A 6,611-nucleotide genomic window follows, 5' to 3' on the forward strand; every position below is an offset into this window, starting at 1 on the left:
TAGAATCTGTAAGCACCCCGAGGACCTGGGCAGGGCAAAAGCAGGTCTGCTGGAAGAGTGGATGTCCCATGACTGTTGGAACAAGGTGCCTCCTCCCAATCCTTGGGGCAAAGCGAGACTCGTCTCAAAAATAAAAATAAGTTATTGGCTCATGAGTTACACTTTCAAAGAGTCCACAGACTTAGTAAGGATTCGTGTCCTCTTGCCGCTCTAACACATTTCCATAAGCTCAATGCCTTAAACAACAGGAATTGATGATTTCACAGTTCTGCAGGTTGGAAGTCGCACTGGGCTACAGTCCAGGTGTTGGCAGGGCTGTGTTCCCCTCTGGAGGCCATAGGGAAGAGTCTTCCTTGCCTCCTTCAGTCCTAGGCGATGCCTTTATTCCTTGGCTTGCGGCTCCTTCCTCCGTCCGTGGACCAGCACAGACGGCTGGCTCTCAGTGTTGCGTCTCTCAGTTCTACAGTCACACTTGCTCTGCTTGCAGGGCCTGGGCCGCATAGCATGAAGGCCCCAACTAAAGCCTCCCTGTCTGTGTGGGGACTTTCTCCTGAGATGCCAGGTTTGTCCTCTTAGGAGTTCCTGGCCCATAGAAGACTGTGGCCATATAGTCTTACGTGAGATCAGAACCCAACGGGAGCTTGATGGGAACTGAGCCCAGAAACCCATCAAAATCTCATCTTATTGTTGTCAAAGCTATAGAGCCCAGAAAACCTGGCCCTAGATCCGTGGCCCAGGGGGCTCACTAACACTGCCCCTAGAATTAGACATCCCAGGTCCCTGGCCCAGCTGGATTCCCGTAGGCCTTGCTCTGCAGGGACAGGATCCTGAGAGAACAGGAGGGGCAGGCTCTAGGGATAGAACCAGGGGCTGCCTTGGCTGACTGGGCCAGTGGAGGCCTTGGCCCATCAGAACCTCAAGAGCGGGCCCCTGGAAGGCTGAATAAGGGAAAGTCCAATAATAGTAAGGTCCAAATGAACTTTCATCTGAATTCAGAATTCTTCAGGATTAGCAAGTGCTGCAGTTTGTGCAGTGCTCAGGGGTCCATGAAGGTGTACCCCAGTTAGTGAAAAGCCTAGGGTGCTGGTTTAGTCAAAACCACGACTGCATACGTGCACCTCACACATCTCCCAGGGGCTTGATTTCAAATGTTCCTTCACAGGAAACAAGCCACTGGACACAAAACACTTCCAGTTGGCCTTTTGAAAGAATAATATGTATTTACTTAGAAACAAAATTGCAGTTTTCCCTATGAGTCAGCAAATGCTAAGGATTCTGGATGTCAAATACCTCCCAAGCGTTTTATCAGCCAGACTTTGTTGTCCTTCAGGAAAAACTATGAGTTCCAGGAAAAATGACAGGCATGCAGGATGCCGATTTCCTTCCTGATGGTAAGAGAGCAGCCTCCTAAACTGACGATTTCATGACATCTCAGGGGCTGGTTCCAGAGAACACCTTACTTTAACCAAAGGGAGAATGTGCTGTCCAAAGGCATCTTCTCTTGAACCCAAAGCAGTGTTTTCCCATCATATATCAGAATTTTCACTCTTTTCTAGATCCTTATCCCCTCAGTACCCCTTCCCCACCAAAAATATAAAACAAGAAATTTTTTTTAAAAGTCTTTTTTTTCTTAGAAACATGGTCTAACTTTGTGGCCCAGGTCAGAGTACAGTGGTGGGATCATGGCTCACTGTACCTCCATCTACTGGGCTCAAGGAATCCTCCCACTTCAGCCTCCCACATAGCTGGGATTATGCCACTACACCCAGCTGATTGTTTTGGTTTTTTTTTTAGAGATGGGGGTTTTGCTTTGTTACTCAGACCAGACTGGTCTTGAACTCCTGGCCTCAAGCAATCCTGCTGCTTCAGCCTCCCAAAGTGCTGAAATTACAGGCATGAGCCACTGAGCCCGGCACAAAATCTTCCAAAAAACAAAACAAAATGAAAACCCCAGGAGTCCTGAATATCATCCTTCAAATCCTCCTGACCTCCTTGTTTGGGAGAGCCCTGAGTGAAGGAGCTCAGGACGGTACCCCTGAGGCCTGCACTCCAGCCTGGGCGACTGAGCATGGGTGACCCGTCACTGTGCTGCTGACAGCAGAGTGGACTTGCAGGGCTTCCAGATGGGCACCTTCCCTGTGAGAGCATCTTAATGCCTTAGGCTGAGTCCCTTGTCAGAGTCAGGGCTTAGCTAACTTAACAGGTGGGAAGCTAACTTAACTCACGGCATGTTTACAAGTGTGATAACATTTATAAATTCTAAAATAACAAAGCTAATTGTATTAGTCTCTTCTCACACTTCTAATAAAGACATACTCGAGACTGGGTAATTAATAAAGGAAAGAGGTTTACTGGACTCACAGTTCCACGTGGCTGGGGAAGCTTTGCAATCATAGTGGAAGGCAAAGGGCATGTCTTACATGGCAGCAGGCAGGAAAAGAAGGATAACCAAGTGAAAGGGGAAACCCTGTATAAAACCATCAGATCAACCAGAGGCCGTGGCTCCCGCCTGTAATCCCAGCACTTTGGGAGGCTGAGGTGGCGGATCACCTGAGATCGGGAGTTCGAGACCAACCCGACCAACATGGAGAAACCCTGTCTCTGTTAAAAATACAAAATGAGCCGGGCATGGTGGTGCATGCCTGTAATCCCACCTACTCAGGAGACTGAGGCAGGAGAATCACTTGAAGCCTAGGGTGCTGGTTTAGTCAAAACCACGACTGCATACGTGCACCTCACACATCTCCCAGGAGCTTGATTTCAAATGTTCCTTCACAGGAAACAAGCCACTGGGAGGCGGAGGTTGCAGTGAGCTGAGATCGTGCCATTGCACTCCAGCCTGGGTAACAAGAGTGAAACTCCATCACAAAAAACAAACAAACAAAACAAAACAAAAAAAACACACCACCATCAGATCTGGTGAGACTTATTCGTTACCACGAGAATAGTATGGGGAAACTGCCCCCATGATTCAATTATCTCCCACCTGGTCTCTCCCACAACACGTGGGAATTATGAGAGTACAATTCAAGATGAGGTTTGGGTGGGGACACAGCCAAACCATATCACTGGCCTGGGAGCCTGCCTCTCTGTTGCCAGCTGGATAGAATATCTCTGGCTGAGTGTTGCAATGCAAATACCCTGCTAGCATCTAATTGGAGACCATTGCGGAGGCCACTCAGGGAACTGCTACTTACTTGGAAGCAGGGTGGTCCCAGGTGGAGGGCATGGGGTTGGGGTCAACTTGGCTTGTGGGTGGAGAGGCAGGAAGGCACCTGCAGGCTGACAGGACCCAGCCGTGGTTTCCCCTCGTCCATATTTCTTGTTAGAGCTGGTCCCAGACTGGGTGGTGTGACGCATTGACAGGTAATCCTGATGGGCCCTGCTGGAGTTTGCTAAAATGAGGTCTGGTGAGTGAATCTGACGCTTTGGGTGGTTCTGTGTCCAACCATCACCTGGACCCTCCTGTGAACACCTTCCCACTGTCACCGAAGGTATCGGGCCACGCCCAAAGTGTCCCAATTCTGAATGCTGTATTTGTACAGGGATGAGGTTAGGAATGGAATCTCAGGTTAAGTCCCCCAAAAGCAAATCCTGAGACAAACATCCAGGTGTAACTAATTCATCCAGGGCATATTCCCAAGAGAAACTGGTGAGCGAGTGAGGGAGGCCTGAGAGGAGGGGAAGATGCCAGGGCAGGGTGGGGTTTCAGGCAGAGCCCTGCAGGGCAGCGCCAGTCTCATTCCCAGATGATGCTGGAGATAAGTGACTCAGTCCTCGGCGTGTGTCCTCCCCAGGCAAGGGGCCTGGGCTGTCACACTCCTAAGCTCCTCAGTCATTAGTAACAGTCATCCCCACAGGGTATGAAACCTCCAGGCACCTTCGACTGTGTGCTTGGAGGCCCGGAGTCAGGCTCAGGTAGCCCGAGGGAAGCTGTGGAAAGATAGCTGCAGGTGCCCGCAGTGGGAAGCAAAGCCCAGGGAAGCTGGTGGAGATGGGGGCGGATCCTGTTGCCAGATTTGGCAACACAAAATGCAGAGCACGTATTTACATAACACGCACCAGGTACTAGCCTATGTGTTTTTCAAAGACTATCTTGTTTAATCCCAGCCTGGCCAGCTCTGGAGTCGGTGCTCCCCTATTTTTTTTTTTTTTTTTGAGACAGAGTTTTGCTCGTTGCCCAGGCTGGAGTGCAATGGTGCAATCTCGGCTCACTGCAACGTCTACCTCCCGGGTTCAAGTGATTCTCCTGCTTCAGCCTCCCGAGTAGCTGGGATTACAGGCATGCGCCACCACGCCCGGCTGATTTTGTATTTTTAGCAGGGACAGTGTTTCTCCGTGTTGGTCAGGCTGGTCTCGAACTCCCGACCTCAGGTGATCCACCACCTCGGCCTCCCAAAGTGCTGGGAGTACAGGCGTGAGCCACTGAGCCCAGTCCAGTGCTCCCCTATTTTGAAGGTAGAATGTAGTCGTTTGAAGCAGGAGCACTGGGGTCAGACCAAATTTTAAGTCCCAGCTTTGCTCCCTGCTCCTCTGTTGCCTTCCACGAGTTCCTCAACCTCTCTAAGCCTCAGTTGCTTTATCTGTAAAATGGGTGAAATAGTATCACCACAACAATTGGGGCAGTGAAATGAAGCCATGATTCTACCACTTCTTTCTACCACTGTCTGCTGCACATGGTGCTTGGCACATAGTGAGCGCGGGGAGAATTACAGGGGCGCTTGTCGTCATCACCACAGATGAGGTAACTGAGGTGAGAAAAGCCCATGCTGTTTCTAAAGGGCGGCTTTGCATTGGTTTTCATTTCCGTGTGGGGCCAGGGGAGGGGCGGACTCTGGGGAGGTATGAACCCAGCTGTGAGTGTCTAGGGCAGGAGTCCCCTATTTTCCAGCCCTCTCTCAGGGTCACCTTCCTGATACTCTCCTCAAACAAGAAGGGGTCTGCCCAGGCTGGAGGACCCCAGAACCTCACGGCAGGCCTGGGGGAGGCTAGGCGGTGGCGCTGGAATAAAGGAGGAGGCATGGAGGAGAAGCTGGGCAGGGGATTGTCTAGAATTGTCCAAAAAGAGGAAATGAGCTATTTCTCAGCTATTTGCCTTTAGTGCTCATCTGGAGATGCCATTGTTAGGGTCCCAGGCCAGTCCCACAATCTAGAAACCCTCCCTCCCCACCTCTGGTAGACACAGCCAGAGTCGTGGCGTGGACACCGCATGAGCCTCTGCAAGCAACGCACAGGCCTCCTCAGGAGGGGAGGCGCCACCTGGTTTCTGGAGCCTCAGGCCTCCCTCACCCTCTGCAGGATGCTTCTCCTTGGACATGGTGTCCCCAGGCTTGGGAGCAGCTACCCTTCCTTCGCGTCCCTGGCTCGTTGCCCCTCTCTTTCCCTGGAGCCTTCAGCTAACCAGTCGCCTCATCTGGCAGCGCTGCTCCTGAGCTGGCTTAGATTTCCTATTTTCCTCCTGGCCTCAGCCCCCTTCAGACTTCACCCCGATGAGAAAAGTGCTCGTGAGTAGTGTCCTGTCCCAGGCTTACCCTCTCTAGTCCATTCCTCAAGTAGGTGCCACAATAATCTCAAAGACAAGAAATGTGAGAACTGGAATAGTCCCCATCTCATGGGATGAATGACAGAAAGCCCAGCTCCCCAGCTGATGACATCGTCACCAAGCAGGGCCTGGACTGGGGCGAGTCTAGGGCTCACAACAGAAGGAGGTGCTTGCTCTCGGGGTCGGCCAAGGGCACTGAGTGCCTCCCATGACTGGGTGCCCTGGGTACCTCTCTTGTCTCACCCACTGTGTTTCTTACTCTTCTCTCTGCTACGGGAGGCCCTTTGACATCACCAGATTGTGACCTTTCGTTTATCATGGAATCAGGAGAAAATCTGACACCTGCAGAATTATCTGCACAAAGAAAGCCTCCTGGTTTGGAAATGGGGCTGGCTTACATTCACACATGACTCTATTGGAGAAGACAGAAACCTGTTTGATGTTGCCTTGTGGTTGGGTTGTGGTTGGACGGGCACAGTGGCTCACAACTGTAATCCCAGCACTTTGGGAGGCCAAGGCAGGAGCATCGCTTGAGGCCAGGATGTTGAGGCTAGCCTGGGCAACATAGTGAGACCCTGTCTCTACAAAGCTTTTTTTAAAAATGAGCCAGGTCTGGTGGCCCACGTCTGCAGTGCCAGTTGCCTGTGGGGCTGAGGCAGGAGGATTGCTTCAGCCCACGAATTCGAGGTTGCAGTTATGTAAGAGTGTATCACTGCACTCCAGCCTGGGCCACGGCGTGAGTCTGTGTCTCAAAGAAAAGGTGGTGATTAGACGTCTCTTTTGAACCTGCCTCAATTAAGGTCAGAGGTCTATGATTAGGTGCCAGCTTGGGCATTCATTTCTGTCCTGGGAGCAGGACTGTAAGATGACCTCCCCACGAGCACTTGAGCATGGGTTGTAGATAAACTCATCTGTGTCCCTGCTGGGGCTGATGGAGATACGAGGACTGAGGGATCCTCCTTACTTGAAGTCACATCTTTGGCAAAGGGCTGGAAGAGGGCAGGGAATATCTGGATGTTGCTCAGAGGTCAACCAAAATTCTTGTGGCCAGTCCTGAAATATAAGTCTC

This window comes from Macaca fascicularis, chromosome 6 (assembly GCF_037993035.2).
Source record: "Macaca fascicularis isolate 582-1 chromosome 6, T2T-MFA8v1.1".
NCBI lineage: Eukaryota > Metazoa > Chordata > Mammalia > Primates > Cercopithecidae > Macaca > Macaca fascicularis.